Source organism: Podarcis cretensis (assembly GCF_951804945.1).
Source record: "Podarcis cretensis genome assembly, chromosome: 1".
Classification (NCBI taxonomy): Eukaryota; Metazoa; Chordata; class Lepidosauria; order Squamata; family Lacertidae; genus Podarcis; species Podarcis cretensis.
In genome coordinates this window covers 107,685,484-107,705,777 of record NC_137170.1, presented here as the reverse complement: position 1 = coordinate 107,705,777, position 20,294 = coordinate 107,685,484, and the positions used below count along the sequence as shown (strand labels likewise).

The window sequence follows — 20,294 nt, the reverse complement described above, 5'->3', positions numbered from 1 at the left end:
AATGTATAGAATGTTGTTCGAATGGCATACAAAAGATGAAGAGGTGAAATCAGTAATGATACATTGGGCTAGAGACTTTGGTTATAATATACAATATTATATTCAGGAGCAGAGGCACAGGGAAGAGAGGAGATGGAGAGCGAAGGGGAAGAATCCGAGGGGAGCGTAGGAGAAGAGGACAGTGGACCGAGGGATTCCATGAGCCTCTCCAGCGAATCGGAAGATTCACAGAAGGGGGCGCCAGTGGCCAGGGGTAGGGGGTTCCCAAGGGGAATGCCCCAGGAGCAAGGGGGCAGCAGGGACTCCCAGAGCAGTAGTTGGAAATCAGGACCAGCTTCCCCACCAGAGCAGAGTGGGGGGGAAGAGTCCCAAGGATCGGGGCCAGTGCATTCCCCACCAGGGAGAGAAGATAAGGCAGGGCTGACCACACCTCCATCAGAGAGTCAGACAACGGAGGGGAGGTCAGATCCGGCCAGTATCCCGGAAGAGGGAAGCAGTGACAGAAGTAGTGTAACGGTCAGGAGGAAGGTCACTGGGTTGGCGCGAGAGGCAAGTTCAAATGTACAGGAGCGCGGGACAGCAGAGAATGAGGATTGGGAACCGGGTCCTAAAGCCCGCAGGAGGCAGGGGGAGGAGCTAAGCGACTCAGCGTCGGAAGAGTCCAGAAAGGGCAATGCCCCAGCGGGCAGGAGGACCCAGAGGAGGAGAGAGCAGCGTAAAAGGTGGAGCAGGGCTAGGATCTTAAACTGGTGTCATAGGGGAGGAGACTCAGACGGTACTTCGCCGGTCTAGGGTTAAGACGTAGAGCTGCGCGCGGCGGCTTTGAAATGGAAACTGAACCTCAATAAAGACTTTTGTACATAATGACAGCCTCGCGTTGGTCCTCTGTGAGCTGGGACCTAGGGGCAGCTCTGACAGATGATTATACGAAATTATGGAATGAAAGGTTAAAATTTACAGCGTGTACCACGTTGAAGGAAAATGTAATGAAAATGGTATATAGATGGTACATAACGCCAGTTAAATTAGCTAAAATGTATAAAACATGTAACAAGTGTTGGAAATGTAAAGAAAAAGAAGGAACTTTCTATCATATGTGGTGGGAATGCAAAAAGGTGAAAGGCTTCTGGGAAATGATATATAAGGAATTGAAAAAGATGTTGAGATATACATTTGTTAGAAAACCAGAAGCCTTCTTACTAGGATTAGTAGGTAATGAAATTAATAGAAAAGATTGTAAACTTTTCCAATACGCTGTAACAGCTGCAAGAATACTTCTGATGCAAAGATGGAAGCAGGAAGAAATTCCAACTGTGGAAGAATGGAGAATGAAACTGACTGAATATGCTGAACTGGATAAATTGACTGGGAAGATTCGATATCAGAAAGACCAAAAGTTTATCGAGGACTGGGGGAAATTTACAGATTATCTGAAAAGCATATGTGATGCACAGACAACGCTTGTTGGTTTTGAAGAGTCTCTGTGAAAAATTAAGAAATATTGTAAAAAAGAAAGTAGGAGAAAGAAAGAGGAATGGTTAAAGGCAATAATAAGTTCAGAAATGCGTTAACAATAGAAATTTTAATGAAAGATTTGCAGAGAAACTGAGGGAAGTCAAAAATTGATGAATGTGAGAGTTAATATGAGTTGATTGTATAAAAATGTTTGGAAAACGAATAAAAAATTATTATAAAAAAGAGAATAAATGATAAATGCATTCATAATTTGCGTCTTTTTTGCACCCTTGCATTCTCTCTAACCAGTACAGTGGTACCTCAGGTTACATACGCTTCAGGTTACATACGCTTCAGGTTACAGACTCCGCCAACCCAGAAATAGTACGTTGGGTTAAGAACTTTGCTTCAAGATGAGAACAGAAATCGTGCTCTGGCGGTGCAGAAGCAGCAGGAGGCCCCATTAGCTACAGTGGTGCTTCAGGTTAAGAACAGTTTCAGGTTAAGAACGGACCTCCGGAATGAATTAAGTACTTAACCTGAGGTACCACTGTACTGTAAGTTTAGGCCTTGTGTGAGAGTATGTATCTGAGTAAGATGTATATATGGGGTGGACATCATGTTGTTTTAACCACCCTTCTGAGTCTAACGGGATTCATTATTCCTTCAAGAAAGACTAATCACTGAGTGCTGCCAAAATTTCAGCTGAATCATCACATGCAGGTAAATGCAGTTGGAATTGCCAGTTGGAATATGACTCTTGGGGGTGGAAAGTATTGAGGAGAAAGAACAGCACAGCGGTGGAACATTTCCAAGTGTGTGGCCTTCTGTATAAAGTGGTTGGAGACTGTATCCACCTTGACCTTCTTGTTAAGCTGAAGACATTGTATAATTAAATAATTCTAAAAATTAGTCAGTAAACCAGAGTAATTAGGGTTGCCAACTTTGTTCTGCCAAAATACAGGACAGGACAGGGTGGGGCAGGGGAGTTGGGGGGCAATTCCCCCCCCCCCAATCTGGTGCTGAAGCAACTTCAAATTAACCCATTACAATCTATTTCAGCCTAACAGGATAGCCCCTCTGGAATTTGTCACACACATACACATGACTTTATAAGTCTATCTGTGTGCTTGGCTAACCAGACCTTAAATACATGGCCTTTCATACATCTTTTCAAACACATGCATTTGGAGAGGATTCCTAACCTGGAGCAGAGAAAGAGAGGTGTGGGTGGGACCTGAAATACAGGACAAAATACGGAATACAGTTTTTTACATTGAAATATGTGACAATCCTGTATTATACAGGACAGGACAACTCTCAGTAATCTCCTTCAGTTCCCCCTACAGTCTGAGCTCTGCAGGATAGTAAAACCTTCTACAGATGGGTATACCAACAGGCAGGTATATACATATGGGAGCAGGTGTTCCTTCAGATAGCTAATTCCTGAGTGGTGTAGGTCCTCCACTGTAGGGTATTATGTGCCAACAGAAGCATCTGAAATTTGGCTCAGAAGCAAATTGGAAACCAGTGCATTGCAATAATCCAAGCTTAAGTTACCATTGCCTGGGCCACAATGGTTAGGCTATCCCTGCCCAGAAATGGCATTATCCCTGCCCAGAAATGGCATTAGCTGAAGCTGGTAAAAGGTGCTCTTAGCTGTTAAGCTGCACCCAAGATCCCCCCCCCAGATTACATTCCTGCACCTTCAGAGGAGGTCCAGAACAGGTACCCTGCCTAATTCCCAGACCCAGGAATGGTGCAACCCACAATGGTGTCAAGATTGAGTTTTGACTTGTTGGCCCTGGTTCCGGTCCACCACTGTGTCTGAGCAGTAATCAAGGTCCAGTAAAGCCACACCTGTACTTCTCACTTCAAGCTGCTCCTGTTGGAAGACGGCAAATCTCTTCAACAGAGAATGTACTGGAAATGCCTCACATTCCTTCCTTCGGATCACTTAGCAACAGTCATTAAGTGACTAAGCGTCCTTAGCAGCAGCACTACCTCTATATCTGCCCAATTAGCCTTAGAACATTGCCTCCACATTTTGCTTTCTTTATTGATGTGTTGCTATTTTGAAAAATGAAAGCTGAGAGTCTGGACCTTTTGTTGCCAGCGCCAGGGGTGGGGTGGGGTGGGGTGGGATGTATATGAATATGAACTAGAAATTATTCAAAGTACTGCTCCCAATCTGAATGTAGTTCATCTTTAGTAAATTTGACAATTATGGGAACTACTTTTTGGTATAGTTCAGAATATTTTGAACTAGTTCAGTTGAACTTTGTTCAACTGAACTAGTTCATTCCAAGCACTGGTCATGGGGTGGGTGGCTTCTGATAAGGTAACATAAAAATAAATATGGACAATACTTTTTTAGCATGGACCTTCAAGGCTGGTGTCTTTGGCATTTCTATAGATCCTGCCCATCTCTTTAGAAATTGGTAGTTTCCAGCAGTAATTGTTCAGCCTTATCCCATGTCTATCCACCAATGAAATAAGTGGGCCTTCTAGGTAGTGGCACCCTCCCTGTGGAACGTCCTCCTATCAGATGTCAAGGACTGTAACTATATAACCTTTAGAAGTAACTATATAACCTTTAGAAGACATCTGACGGCAGCCCTGTATAGGGAAGCCTTTAATGTGTAATGTTTTATTGTGCTTTTAATTCTGTTTGGGGTACAAACAACAACAACAACAACAACAACAACAACAACAACAACAACAACAACAACAGCAATGTCATGGACCTTCAAGTATTTCTAATAATTCAAATTGCAAGGTGGTCTTACAATTTGATGTAACATTTGCTAAGTAATAGTAAATTGTCCTACATTGGTTGCTTTGTATATATAGAATGCTGCTGTTTGGAGTACTAATGACTGAGTGAAAAACATTAACACACATACAACTGGACATGGTGGCTACACATCCTTTTTGAAAATGTGTTTGGGGCTTTCAGGGGGAAGAGAGAGTAGATTGAGGTTGTTGAATCGCACCAAAGGTAAAGTGCTGTGACGCCATCTTTGCGTAAACTTTCAGGATGCTACAGGAAGGATGTTGTGCTGAAAAGCCTTCCCAGTATCTGCACTGTTGCTCATTTGCAGGCAGCTACTCACTCTACTTTTGGCCAAGTGATCCTGACGCAACCAATAGGGTTTCAAGAAAGAAATCCCAAAGGTTAATCTATCCATTATTATAAATATTTATAAATGGGTTGGATAAATCATACAGTGTAATTATCTACCTAACTAGTCAAGCCATTAGGACATTAAATAGCACAAATCAGAACTCATTTGCTGCATTACTAGATTGATATTGATATGAAACAGCTCAGCAGCAGTGCTCATGAGCATTTACTGTGATTTCAAAATGAGTAGGGAGCCATATAGAAACATTTCCATCGGGGTTCTGCTGCTGCTTTTTATTTAAAGAAAAGTTAGACAGATATGAACGGTCTAATTAAAAACAAACCTGTGAAGACCATAAGTACACCAGTCATCTTGAGACATCTTTGTGGTTTTATGATTGCTGGGGTGTTGTGACACAGAACTGGGGGAAGGGTGAAGATCATGGAATGCATTCCTGTAAGGCTAGTGTCTAGATTTTGGAATGCCAATGGAATGAACTCTCAGCATTGATTTTTGTGGCCCTCTGTTAAATGCATAACCTCCCAAGTGGCCAGAAAAATACGGGACATCCCATTTTTTGTGTCAGATCATGGTGACCATTTTGGGTGCCATGCTCTCTCATGTTCTCGTGCCTCTTTTTGGGGTGGTTCTATCCTTCTGTCTTCACAAAAGCCCTGTAAAACCTTGTAAAGGCTAGTGGATAGGGAGTGACTTTCCCAAGGCTGCCCACTAAACATTGTGGCTGAATGCCAATTTGAACCTCTCTCGCGCCAGGTGTAAGTCTCACACTATAGACAGTACGCTATACTAGTAATACAGTAATATAAACATTTGGGAGCATGACAGATTCTAGAGGTTTCATCAGGTCTGCATGGATCAGATTTAAATTAGATTAATTCCAAAACTCTAGCAGAGGCCTTCCCAATCAATCCATTTTAATTGGACCCATTCATAATTGGTGTAGTAGATTGGGAAGGGGGGGGGGAGAGATGCCTATTTCTAGTTCATTTGCAATTTCCCTTCAAGTCCTTAATTTTTGTATGTGTTCACAAATTTATGTTGGAGCCTCTCAAAAAAAGTAGTTATTGGGTGGCATGTATAAATGCTGCAGGTGCAAAGAAATGCAATTAAATATATTTTAAACAACCAAATAAAAAGTTATCTCGTTTATTTACAGAAGGTTACCTACCATTTAAAATTAAATCACCAAGTGTGTTTTTTTGCTACTGATGCAGCTATCGTATCAAAATCACCACTTCATTTATAAAAAATCAGGTTAGACTTACAAAGTAAGACTGATAAAGAACATACACATTAACTTGTAATCACTATCTGTTTATTTGTGCTTCCTGTCCCTCAGAAATGCAACGGCTGTTGCTTAGTGTACCCTCTTTGCAGAAGTTGGAATGTGCTTCTTAGTTTCACTATAAGTAATAAATGTCACGGCGTACGATTTATTGTCCCCTGTCCCCTGCTCCTCCAGGCACAAATGCTTTGCAAAGACACTATCATCACGGGAGGGGTGGCTTCACTTGCACAGAAGACACTTTTACAGTGCTCTCCATTTACCTGGCAGAATCCTTAAGCTCCAGTTTTCACTTAAACCAAGAAAGTGGTGTGAGACTGACAGTGTGGGCACCTACCGTAGCATTGCATCTCCGAGCAGAGGAGAGCCTGCGGGTAGAAGCAGCTGACATCCCCCAGGCAATCTATAACTTTGCCACACAGATCTGAGGCATGAATTCTGAAATATGCAGGACAAGGTAGACTTGCTAGAGTGCTGTTGTTGTTTTGCTGTTTTACACAAAGCAGAAACATAATTTTTGCAATGACATTTAAATAACAATTATATATGGTTTTTTTTAAAAAAAAAAATGACAAGAAGCAAACTTTTAAGCAGCATATTTTCCTGCCAGCTCGGCTGGAGATGTCTCTCCTGTCGGCATCGATGGGAGCTGTGCAGACACACCTGGGGCATTAACAAACCCTTTAGAATTGCACATCCTACCTTGATTTCTCTTGAGAGTATTGTCTACCACCAACGTTAGGAATGATGCATTTTCTAAGTTATTTGCTTCCCTGTATCTCAAATGACGAGTTCTAATTTTGGTTCAGCTGTGCCATTCTGCATATCCCATTCCTTGAAGCATAATGTTCATTGCGCACATGTAGATCAAATTATATTTCATACTGTGCCTAAATACATTTACTAGAATGAGATTCAAACAAACGTGTTCTGAGTATTTTTTCTTTCTGTTAGTCCTTTAGCCTAATAATTACCTCGGCTGTTTCATTGTACCTTGCACTCCCTTGCAAATTGGTTTAGTTGAAATTAGTTTTCTATCTTTTTTCTTTTTTGTAAGAGTGGCCTTAAACAATATTTGGCTTTGCCTAATGATATGTACAGAAGACAAGCCTAAGTGGAACATCAGCTGTTTACATCAGCTCTAACAATTAATGCATGTTAATTTTTAATTACACTGATTGTACTACAGGCAGAATGTAGGTTTTTTCACAGAACAGATGTACTAGTCAGTTTTGCTGGTGAATATGCATATCGATTAGCTGTGGCCGCTGCCAGCATTTGAGAGACAGCCGGCTTCAAATGTGCTGACAAATAGATGCTTTACAGTCCTGGGGCAAATGGTTATGCATCCAAGCTAGCCATGTTACATTAAAAAGAGGCTTCTGTGAAAGGATGCGAGAGAATCAGGCATGTAAGATTTGCAGCAGTGATGGTGTTTCAGGTAGTCCTCCTTGGGTATACCCATATTTGAGGGAGAGACTCTCACAACTTAGAACATAGCATGAGAACATTAGAGCAAAGGCTCACTGAACTGAGTAACCTTCTTCCCAAATTAGTCTACACGCTGTATCCAGGAAGCCCAGAAATGGGTCAGAAAGAGAACAGTCCACCTTGCTATTGCTCCCTAGCAGTTGGTATTCAGTTGGAGACTGCACATGGGCATACTAATAGCCATTGGTAGACTTGGATGCATCCCTTCTGAAATTGTCTGTGGTGAAGCTACCTTATACAGAGCTGAACTATTGGTTCATCAGTAATGTCTGCTTTTAAGGGCACTGACTTTCCAAAGCCCTGCCAGAGTTTTTGCCCCCAGTCTTGCTACCGTAGATCTCGTGTGTTGAGGCTTGCAAAAATGAAGCTTTTCAGTAGTAGAGCACATGCTTTGCATGCAAAAGGTCCCCAGCTCAATCCCTGGCATTTGGGCAGGGCTAGGAGACACTTGAAACCAAGGAAAGCAGCTGCCAATCAGTATAGGCCAGAAGTTTTGAACCTTTTTGAGTCCACGGTACCCTTGACCAACTATATCTTTCTGTGGCAACCCTCTGGAGCTCAGGAGCTCAGTTATGTCACCCCTTGCCTGCAGAGCTGGCAGCCTCTCACCTTTTTTGAATACCCACCCTTGCGGAGTGTTCCCTCAGCCTCCTCTCCTTGGGAGTCATCTGGGCAGCCACTGCTGCAGCCCCTGGTCTTTGAGCTGCCCTCCTGCCCCAAAGAGAGGTGCCTTCTCACACTGCCCCACAAGGGGCCTGGGACTTGTCTGTCCATTCCCAACAGCAAACTGGCTGTCTGGGCTTCCTCACCTGCTTGCTTTCCTTCCCCAAGGCTGCCTCAGCTCCTGGCAACCAGCACCCCCTGGCCAGCTCTAGAGGCACCATTCATATGTGGAGTTAGTAGCCAAGGCTTCCGCAACAAGTACAGTGGTACCTCTGGTTACAAACTTAATTTGTTACGGAGGTCCGTTGTTAACCTGAAACTGTTCTTAACCTGAGGTACCACTTTAGCTAATGGGGCCTCCCACTGCCGCCGTGCGATTTCTGTTCTCATCCTGAGGTAAAGTTCTTAACCCGAGGTAAGCAGAATCTGTAAGTCGAAGTGTTTGTAACCTGAGGTGTTTGTAACCCAAGGTACCACTGTAGCTTTACAAGCCTTTGGGAGGCAGAGACACAAGAAGGCATCAGAAGAGGAGGGAAGGACAGAGGGACAGAGGTCATTGTTGCCTGCAGCCATCATTCAAGGCACCCCAGGGTGCCACGGTACACTGGTTGAAAACCACTGGTATAGACAACACTAAGATAACATGGACCAATGGCCTCAGTTGGTATAAGTCAGATTCTGTTGTTCCTATTGGTTATATGGCTGAGCAAAGGCCCTTTCCCTCATCATTAGGAGAGGCAGTTTTTGACAAGTTTACACCTAAAGTTTTGATTACTGGGCATTAATTTGTGTTTTTAGAAAAATAAAACATAACAGGTTTGACAAGCTCTCATCTAGAGCTTTGCTCACTGGGCGTTAATTGTTTTTAGAAAACAAAACATAATTATGATCACTAAAATCTGCCATAGTCTTGAGAATTTGATGTATATTAGACTTTAGACTACTAGGCCGAATTCCTTGAGACTATAACAAAGTGTTGAAAAAATCAATAAAACTGCAAACTTCCAATTTGAAAATGGATAGCAATTACTACTTCTTTCAGAAATAGGACTTTTTAGAATATGAAGTGTTTATGTTTTTTATAATAGCCTTCATACTTTACGGTATGCAGTTGGATATGCAGCATCTTTGATGATGAGTCAGTGGCTATGGCTGCCCAGTGCCATCAGTTGAGGGCAGGGAGGGCAGGGCGTAGAAAAATGGAGACGAGAAGTGTCAGCATTCTACAACTGAGTAAAAAAAAGGTACCAGAAATAGAAAATGCCTTTTCACTTGTGGCACCTTGCTTTTGGAATGCCTCACATGAAAACCTGTTTATTTCTCCAGGATATTCTGTCTGAATATTTAGGTGGTTATGCAACTGCTGCAATTTTATAGGTTTTTTTTTTTTTTAAAGAGCTGCTGTTTTAATGCTTTTTTATTTTTTGCTTTGGCTCTTTGCTTTTAATGTTGCTGCATTCCCTGGGTATAAGTGATGCTGAAAGGCAACCCACACATTTCAAAAATAAATAAAGGTGCCTTTCAGCTATAGCAATATGTGTGCATTTTCCTTTGCATTTTTAAAATACAATATACATTGCATTCAGTATATACCGAAAAGAGCCTCCCTTACATACATTTGTATTAGATATCACCATTTGTTGCCTTCTGCAAAACCTGAAACTCAGCATCACAGACTGAGCTCTGTATCTGTGAACTGGGCTGCAGAGGTGGGCAGATATCTTTCTGTTCAGAATGCAAGCAATTTTCTGAACAGGAGTTCGTTGGGCCAATAAACATACAGCGTTAGGCGAGACGCACATTTTGTCTCCGTTCAATCTGCTTTTAAAACTGCATGATTTCTGTTGAGGAGCTCCAGCTACATAGGAGGAATGAGTCCACTTTGCAGAGAGACACAGCCCTGTCTATTTATCGGCACAGTTCAAGAATGATACAGAAGTGAGGAGGGGAATGTAAAAGATGCCTTATTAATGGATAATGAAAAGCAGGTATTTGAGAGCTTGCCTGTAATTACCCAGCTGATACTAACACTATTTGTTTTTCTCTTTTAGGGTTTAACTAGATATGATGTGGGAAGTACATGATTAGTATTTCCCTAAAAAAAAGAAAAGGAAAAAAAGATAGCGGTTGCAGGAATTGTAATCTGTTCCAGGACCATGGCACTATCTGCTCAATTTTCCTGATTTTTCCCATTCAAGCTGCCCTGTGTGTATACCTTACAGGCACTGATATCATACCTATACATTTTTTTCCCTGGAGGGAAAATAAGCAGCTTCATGTCACGAGCGTGTCTATGTGATTTTAATCAGGAAAACAGTTGGTGGTGGGGCAGAGGAAAGGGTTAAGGCTTTCTTCGCAAGTTATGGCCCTGATTTCCCCCTGCCCTCCCCCATGGCTGCTATTATTCTATTTATTTTTTATTTTTTTAAAACCAAACAAACCCTAAAACACAGAAATCTTTATCACAAACATCTAGTGTTACATCTCATTTGGCTTTTACCATGGTTTAGCTGCTGATATTAGAGGATAATGCTCTTGTATTGTCTCTTTGCTGGAGATGTGGAGTATAATGAAAATTATCACCTGTCAGCTCTGATGATGTAGGGTTGTTTCCAGTGGAGCCTTATGCAGTTTCATCCCCGAAGTATAGTTTGCTATTACCTTGTTTTCGCTTGCATTCAGACTTGCAATTGTATACTCCACGCTGCCCTCAACCTTTGACATCCCCAGGGACACGTTGCAGGCAAAACGAAGCACCTTTGAATACCTATTTAGTTTAATAGAAGAGTTAAGACCCATTCATTTTAATGGAAGAGTTAATCAATGTGCTGCAAAGCTGGCGGCATTGGAAAGTAGATGTCTGCCTTTCATGAGGGACAAAGATCCCATCATTGCTGCACCACAGTTAATATTTCGAGGTAGTGTTCTTGATCAAGGAAGCATGCTTTGAAATAAGGAACAGGTGGCTGGCTGGGTGAAAAGCAGAACAGGGCATCTGCACTGCAGAAGGGGGAATTTCATTAAGTACAGGTGACACCTGTTGAAATTTCCTCTTGAGCGCAGTCTCCAAAATTTGAGACTCTGCACCATGTGCTACCATTTTAAGAGCTGTGCTCGGCGAAGTTTTCCTGGTAGCAGCACTCAGGCTATGGAACTCCCTTTAGGACGTCTGTTTCTGTCAGCCATACTTCTCAACTGCCCTGGGAAAACTGGGACATGGCGTCTCCCCACCCCCACCCCACAAGAGTACAGTGGCCATTTGGGGTGCCTTGCTCTAGCCCGATTTCGGGTGAGATCTCACCCCGGGAAGAGCGTTTTTTAGGGTCCATGATCTTGTGTGGTGCCCCCAAACCTGCGTTTTTGGGTGGTGTGCAGGGCAGGAAAGGACCAGGTTAGATAAAGCAACAGGCGAGCACGCTTGGGTGCCTTTGAAGGTGAAGAGTGTTTCCAGAGGCCAACTGTTCTGGGTTGTGAGGCCTGGATAGAAAAGGTTATTGGGGCTTGCCTGCCATGCCCACCCAGAGTTGTGGGGCCTGTGAGGAAATAGGGCAGGAAGGTCTCCCTACTCACCATGCAGTGGGGACCAGGCTTTGGGGCTATGCCTTGTCACAGTCCGTGGAATGGGCAGGGTTTGGCTCTCCTAAGGTCAAAGATAGCTTTCTGCTCTTCTCATTTTCCCTGTAGATAACAGTTTTGAATAAAATGTGGGCCTAGTTCCACCCACCACTTACACCTTGCCTCTTTATTCCAGTAGCAAAAGCTTCTATTGGCTCCCTCTACTGACTCCCTCTGATTTCTGGAAAAAACAAATAAATGCAATCTGCTTTAGCTTCAATTTGTTTCCTGCAGCAATGTGTGTTTTATACTTACCCAATTTTTAATTTCTTTCACTTGCTGATATTTTAATTGTCTTTGGTTGCAAATCTTATTAAGGTTTTTTGGGGTTTTTCTTGCATAGAAATTGTTCTTAAATCAATAGAAATCTTAAAAGACATTGCTGCTCTATTCTACTACCTGTGGCCTCAACCCTCATTTATCATCTTAGCCCCTACACACATCTCCTTTTCAGAAGCAGTGCTGAGGGTAAGTGGGTGTGTTGAGGGTGGGGTGGGGGGAAGGGGCAGTGGTGGCATCGACAGTGGTTCTGAGGCAAGGAAGAAGGGCTACCCCTATGCTATTCATATAATCAGTTATCAGTAATCAATATATTCATATATGCTCACACATAATCAGGGCTTACAGTATTTTATAATCCATTTTGAATCAAAGGGAAGCTGTGCCTTAGCTAACTGCATACTGCTTGAAACAGCAAAATTAGGAGCCGACCTTTCCCCTACAAACATCAGTGTACCCTGGACAAGGAGAAGACGTGAATCAGAGATTCTGGTACAAAATCCCCTCAGATACAGGCTAAATTAATCCACAGAACAGGAAGAGCAAAACCAAAAAATCTCCAAACTCCCTGTCCTGTCATAACTAGGGGAGAGGTTAGACAGAGCATCACTGCAATCATCGGAAAGCAGAACTAGAACTCACTGCTTGACCAGTGCTTGACCAGGAGCTGGTAGCATGGCAAGAAGCTTGCTAATTGGCTAATTTTCGCTGGCAATATCGTGACTGTCTCATGGTTGTCTCATGATCTATGATTTGCTGTGATCTGCTCAGGTATAAAGACCTCTGGATTTCTGTCAATCGGGGTCCCAGTTCCTTTTGGAAGAGATTCCAAACTGTGTCCTTATTGCCTGGCAATAAACTTCACCTTCTTATTCTCCATTGCTGAGTCTGCCTGATCCTTAATTAACACCAAGCGAGTACCTGCTTACGTTCACGTGCTTCCGCAACAAGTACAGTGGTACCTCTGGTTACAAACTTAATTTGTTCCGGAGGTCCGTTGTTAACCTGAAACTGTTCTTAACCTGAGGTACCACTTTAGCTAATGGGGCCTCCCACTGCTGCCGTGCGATTTCTGTTCTCATCCTGAGGTAAAGTTCTTAACCCGAGGTTAGCAGAATCTGTAAGCCGAAGTGTTTGTAACCTGAGGTGTTTGTAACCCAAGGTACCCCTGTTCCTCCAAGTTCCTGGGCTTTTACAGTGTCACTTGTGCCAGACTAACTGCTGGTAAAAATATCACTGTACTGTGGAAACATAAGCGAGACAGTTTCCTTTTGTTTCTGCAAAGCTCCATTTCAGACATGTAACCCTCACTTCGAAGCATTGCAAATCAAATTGTAGCATACTGCACACCCACTAGGTGGCTTGTTGGCCTACAGAGAGCTGCAGAATAACGTAGAAGAAAATTCCTAAATTCTGTGGGAAAGGTAATTCCCGCTCTTCCCCCATCTGCCTGGAGAGCTGTTTGTCCGAGTAGACTAGCCCAATCTGACCATGCTGCTTGTGTGTCAAAGCTATAAACCAGCAAGGAGAAGTACCCGTGTTCTGTGCACCCGTGCACCCACTGCCCTTCCTATATGCCCATAGCTCTCCATGAGTTGGAGAACGAAGTCTGAATCACAGAGCCTCCGCTCCTCATGGAGTCTTCCAGTGTGATTTTAAATTCCATTCACAGGGTTCCAAACCAGACAGGGAGCTTCTACAAGCAGAAGAGGCTTCTCACTTCAGACTTTGCCCTCCAACTTGTGGGGAGCAACTGGAGAATGTGGGTCAGAGCATAGTACACCTCCACCTGGTGACATGTTCACTCTACCCATGAGCATCACACCCAAATAAGGCTAAGGAAGACGAAGCTGCCCTCCAAGAACCAAGAGACACAGTTGGGTCTAGCAGGGACTGTCACCATTGTTTTCGATTTCTCTACCGCGAGTAACCAAGAGTTACTAATAGCTGTGGGTCACCTGTTGCTCTATATTCTCAAACACTGGTATAAGAGCTTAGAGTATACTGGCCTCGGTCCAGTATACCTGAAGGAGCGTCTCCACCCCCATTGTTCTGCCTGGACACTGAGGTCCAGTGCCGAGGGCCTTCTGGCGGTTCCCTCGCTGCTAGAAGCCAAGCTACAGGGAACCAGGCAGAGGGCCTTCTTGGTAGTGGCACCTGCCCTGTGGAACGCCCTCCCACCAGATGTCAAAGAGAAAAACAACTACCAGACTTTTAGAAGACATCTGAAGGCAGCCCTGTTTAGGGAAGCTTTTAATGTTTAATAGGTTATTGTATTTTAATATTCTGTTGGAAGCCTCCCAGAGTGGCTGGGGAAACCCAGCCAGATGGACGGGGTATAAATAATAATAATAATAATAATAATAATAATAATAATAATAATAATAATAAGTGTGCTGTGCATTGTATGGGGATTAAAGTCCAATTCACTTGTGCTTCCATGAGTTCACTGGAAGTGTGGAGGGTCCACAACCTGCAGGCTCCTGATTCAATGCCACTATGTTCTACAGTTCCGTCGCTGATGTTTGGGCAGGATCTCTCAACAGGGATGCCTGGGTGCATGAAGGTTTTGTGAAATTTCACACAATGGCTTACAAAGTTACCTATGACCACGTAGTTGATCCTTAGTAGCAATACATATCTGTTGCAATTTGGTGTGTTTAGATACGAAGTATATCTGGGTTTCTAAATGTATTTGCTTTTTTCGTTTTGTTTTCACCAGGTGGCATCATGTTTTCAGTAGAAAGTGTGTCTCGTTCCAAACTCTTGTAGGGCGATCTGGGGAATGGTAACTGTGCAACTCCAGTTGTTCAAGGGGATTACACACCCGAGAGCTAATTAAAACGAACAGGTGTGGGGGGGTAAATGAGGTTAAAATCTTACTGGAAACATGTCATTTCAAGTACAGATGAGTAGGCATTGCCCCCACCCCCCACATCAAAAACTCCGCCAGTGGAAAGCCAGAACGTAAAGGGCAAAGGTTCAGGCTTAGCCATATCAGTGATGTGCTAGCTTTCCACCAAAGTAAGCTTTTGACACGGGGGAACAAAGGAACATTTTGGCCCTTATAATCATTCCAAGGTGGAATAGCATGTTTTTGTGGAGTAGAACTCATGCCATTGCAAACAAGCTCCTATGCCAAAATTATAATACACTGTGTTGATATGAGGCATACTGAAGGGCTATGGTAGGTGAGAACACACTGTCTTCTCCATATGTTGATTAAAATTTTATTTTACAAACATATATACTTCTGTGTTGGACCACTGCCTTATTTTTTTATGGTCCTGTTTCACTTCCATACCGGATAGACACTTGACTTCCTGAGTGCGCCATTAGAGTAGATTGGGGAGGCTGTGGCTTTCTAGCTGTTGCAGGAGTCCAGCTTCTATCAGCCCCCGACAGTGTGACCAGTGATAATGGGGAGCTGTCCATCAATATCCAGATGCCACAGATTCACCATTCCTGTATGAGGGGGATATGTCATGCAGGCTCCTATGCTGGCAGTACAGTGGTACCTCGCAAGACGAAATTAATTTGTTCCGCGAGTTTTTTCGTCTTGCGATTTTTTCGTCTTGCGAAGCACAGACTTTGGAAAAGCTTCAAAAATCACCAAAGTCTTCAAAAACCTCAAAAAAGGCTACCACACCGCTTGCTATGAGTTGCTCCTCGAAGTGAATGCACGGTTTTAAGAAAAAGGAAACAAAGTTGCAAGACAAAGGAAACAAACTTGCAAGACGTTTCCGTCTTGCGAAGCAAGCCCATAGGGAAATCCGTCTTGCGAAGCAACTCAAAAAACGAAAAACTCTTTCGTTTCGCGAGTTTTTCGTCTTTCGAGGCATTTGTCTTGCGAGGTACCACTGTATAAGCAATGTGTGGGCAGGCTGAGGGACTCGTGCACTTTGATCTTCATTTGCTGATTATGTCTGCAAAAAAATTTCAGAATTTGGATCAGTAACTCAAACTAGGCATACTTTGGTCCCACACAGATCTGCATGCAAAGCCTTCATATTGAAAGGTCACCCCAAAATTTCTCGGTTCAGCTAAAAACGTGTGACAAGCATTTTAAAACGAGCATATATGGAGTAAAGAAAAAACAAAAAAAGCTTTTCAAAATAGGATTTAAAAACTCTCCCCTCTACCACCCCCAAAATGCTAGTAATAATAAACAGACAATATAGAGAATGAGTTAGTTGTGATGGTCAGTTCCAATCAATCTGTTTGGAGCAAAATATACAGAGGTGGTACTCGGCTCATTTATTTACAGGACATTCAGAAGAAAAATGCTGAAGAGTACACAGCCACTGACCAGACCAACTAGAAAAGCATTACTCACAGCAGACAATTGCTTTCTTTTTCTGAATTTGCACAAAGAGGGTTTGAGATAAATCAGCACTTTTTCTGCCCCATGAATTAGAAAGACGGAAATTAGCCTTGAAATGAGGTGGCCATGTTGTCCTATTTTGCTTAGAACAGTCCTGTACCTATTATCTGTTTTTATTTATTTATTAAAACATTTCTTACCTGCCCTTCATCAGGGCAGCATTTTATTTCTTTATTGTCAACATCTGCATCTCAGCCCATAACACAAAATTCTCTGGGCAGTTTACTATCTATCTATTTATCTATCTATCATCTATCTATCACCTATCTATTTATTTCCCTGTGTAATTATAAAAGCAAACATCAAAGCATAACGTCAAAACAATATAAATACAACCCAAACAGCATACATTGCAAGATTAAAAATAGGCAATTAAAAACTGAACAGCGTATGTTGTTTGGAAGGCGTAGGTAAGCATAATGGTCTTCACCAGTGATGCAAAAACATGAAAAGAATTCATGCCACATAAATGCAAAAACAATATTTAAAAAGAAATGCAACAAACAATGAAATGAAACACACAGAATCATGAAACCAAAACACCTCTGACTTCAAATTGCATCTAAAATGTTTTGGGCAAATAGGTGAGATTTAACCAGACAAGAAAAGAATGTAGCGCCTGTCAGAGCTGCCTCCAGGTCCCAGCTCACAGAGGACCAACGCTAGGCTGTAGTTATGTACAAAAGTCTTTATTGCGATTCAGTTTCCATTTTAAAGCCGCAGCGTGCAGCTCTACGTCTCGACCTTAGACCGGCGAAGTCCCGTCTGAGTCTCCTCCCCTTCCACACCAGTTTAAGACTCTCGCTTTGCTCCACCTCTTCCTAAGTTCCTTTCTCCTCTGGGCCCTCCTGCCCGCTAGGGTCTCATCCTTCCTGGACTCCTCTGACGCTGACCCTGACGATTGTTGCCCCTCCTTCCGGCGGGCTTTAGGACCTGGTTCCCTATCCGGGCTACCTTCTGTGCCGCTCGCCTGTACCTTTGAACTTGGCGCGCGCGCCCAGCCTGCAACTTTCCTCTTGACCGTTAACTCGCTCTCCGATGGAGGCGTGGTCAACCCTGACTCATCTTCTCTCGCTGGTGGTGCATATGTGGGCTCTGACACCTGGGACTCCTCCCCCCCACTACGCTCTGGTGGGGAAGCTGGTCCTGATTTCCAACTGCTGCTCTGGGAGTCCCCGCTGGCCCCTTGCTTCTGGGGTGTCCCCCTTGGGTCGCCCCTTGCCCTGCCCATCGGCGCCCCCTTCTGTGAATCTTCCGATTCGCTGGAGAGGCTCATGGAATCTATCGGGCTGCTGTCATATTCTCCTACGCTGCCCTCGAATTGCTCCCCCTCGCTTTCCATCTCCTCTCCTCCCTGCGCTCCCGCTGAGTCAAATAGGTCTCTTTGTGATGGTTTCAAAGTTGGGGTGCCACCACAGAAAGGACATTTTCCATAGTGCATGCATCTTCAGGAAAATACTTGGAGAAGAACCTCTACAAGAAATCTTAAAACATGGGCAGGCTGGGATGCAAAGAGGCACTCCCTCAGGTATTTGGGTCCCAAGCCGTTTAGGGTTTTAAAGGTAAGCACCAGCTGCACCTTAAATTGGGCTCATCTGTATAAAGGGCTGACAGAGGGCAGTCCTATGTTTGATCAAATACTCTGGTTAAAATTCTAGACTTTTCCAAGTCTAGTTTAAAGTTAAAGAAGTGTAAGAAGGGGTGGCACTGGCCTTCAAGTTGCCCAAACAACAGCAGCTGGACAGCAGACTGAGCGAGCACAAACAGCCCTCCCCACTATGGCGAGACCTGCTGTATTTCCAATTTACAGTTATTGTTTTTAAATTTGCATGTATACATATAAATTAGCATATCTATATTATATGCAAATTTGTGTCCTCTGATGCTTTTCTCCTTTCTGGTGATGGGTAAGTGGCCACTCTGCTTGGAATGTGGTAGTGTCATAGCTATGCCAGGATTAATAAAGTACCGGTAATGGTTTTCATTTTGTATGTGTGTGTGTTTTCCATTAACTTGATGGCACACCTGCCAAAGAACATAAGAAGCAGTATACATTTCAGATCATTTCATGGAATCAAAGAGCTGGAAGATGGCTCAGTGGAGGGGATTGTAGGGTGCCCACTTAGTGGGATGCCTCTGCTTTTGGGCACCCTTGCCTTGATGGCGATGCCAACGCTGATTCTTTTCTTTTGGCGCCAGTTAAGGATACACCTCTTTGGCCAAGCTTCTGGAGGGCGGTGGCGATCTGGCTGGTTTCAGGTTGAGTTTACCACCTGCTGCATTGTGACAAATGTTTTCAGTGACTTTATGTGGTGGTTTAAAAATTGTTGTTGTCAGAGCTGCCTCTAGGTCCCAGCTCACAGAGGACCAACACGAGGCTGTCGTTATGTACAAAGTCTTTATTGAGGTTCAGTTTCCATTTCAAAGCCGCAGCGCGCAGCTCTACGTCTTAACCCTAGACCGGCGAAGTACCGTCTGAGTCTCCTCCCCTATGACACCAGTTTAAGATCCTAACCCTGCTCCACCTTTTACGCTGCTCTCTCCTCCTCTGGGTCCTCCTGCCCGCTGGGGCATTGCCCTTTCTGGACTCTTCCGACGCTGAGTCGCTTAGCTCCTCCCCCTGCCTCCTGCGGGCTTTAGGACCCGGTTCCCAATCCTCATTCTCTGCTGTCCCACGCTCCTGTACATTTGAACTTGCCTCTCGCGCCAACCCAGTGACCTTCCTCCTGACCGTTACACTACTTCTGTCACTGCTTCCCTCTTCCGGGATACTGGCCGGATCTGACCTCCCCTCCGTTGTCTGACTCTCTGATGGAGGTGTGGTCAGCCCTGCCTTATCTTCTCTCCCTGGTGGGGAATGCACTGGCCCCGATCCTTGGGACTCTTCCCCCCCACTCTGCTCTGGTGGGGAAGCTGGTCCTGATTTCCAACTACTGCTCTGGGAGTCCCCGCTGCCCCCTTGCTCCTGGGGCGTTCTTCTTGGGAACCCCCTACCCCTGGCCACTGGCGCCCCCTTCTGTGAATCTTCCGATTCACTGGAGAGGCTCATGGAATCCCTCGGTCCACTGTCCTCTTCTCCTACGCTCCCCTCGGATTCTTCCCCTTCGCTCTCCATCTCCTCTCTTCCCTGTGCCTCTGCTCCTGAGCCCCTGACAGTTGTTATGGCACTGCTGAATGTGATTTGCATTAGCTTGATTTGTTCGACTGTTTTGCGTTGGTTTTTATGTTGTAACCCGCCCTGGGGTCATGATGATGTAATATGGGTTTATAAACTGAATAGAATAAACAGTTAAATAGGTGTTGCTGTGGGTTTGCTTTAAAATGCTTCTTGATACTGTGTCCAGCCGGGATTGGATAGCAATTCAGCTTGCACTTAAAGGCAAACCTGCCAAACAATATGGCAACCAAACCACAGTCATCCTTCAAAATCCACAATTTTCTGAATTTTTTCAGTGCACTTCTCCAGGCAATGGGTACAAAAATGCATGCAAGCACTAAGGTAAAGTGTGAATAAAATTTTATTTATTACATTTATATACCACTTTTATCTTCCAAGGATTTCAAGGTGGTGTACATGGTACTTCTCACAACAATCCTGTGAGGTAGGTTAGGCTGAGAGGCAGTGAGCTTCATGACTAAGTGGGGATTCAAACCCTGCTCTCCCGGCTCCTAGTCCAACACCCTAACCATTAATGCTACACTGGGAAATTGCTTTGCAACAATGTGCATATTAGGCAAGATTGCATAAAAATGTGCGAATTAGGAGAAATTTGCACTAAAATGCAAGTGAATTTTCACAAGGACTTTTATTCAAAGCACACTGATGTGCAAGAATGGAGAACTGAACTTAAGACTAGGAGATGAGAAACTAGGAGAAATAGTAATTTGGAGCCCAACTTACTGGGTTATCTCTGTATTACTTAAACACAGATTTACAGGCGGGAAGCATTGAAATTGGTGCGGTTTGCAGGTA

At 43.8% G+C, this 20,294-nt stretch overlaps 1 long non-coding RNA gene across 1 annotated transcript; it reads right to left on the bottom strand.

Moving 5' to 3' along the window:
• Positions 1-5,825: 5,825 nt before the first annotated feature.
• Positions 5,826-12,111, bottom strand: LOC307220443. The gene is made up of 3 exons (XR_013840880.1): positions 11,614-12,111; positions 10,705-10,810; positions 5,826-6,327 (listed from the first exon to the last, which is right to left on the bottom strand). It is a non-coding gene; the product is annotated as an uncharacterized lncRNA (long non-coding RNA).
• Positions 12,112-20,294: the final 8,183 nt, after the last annotated feature.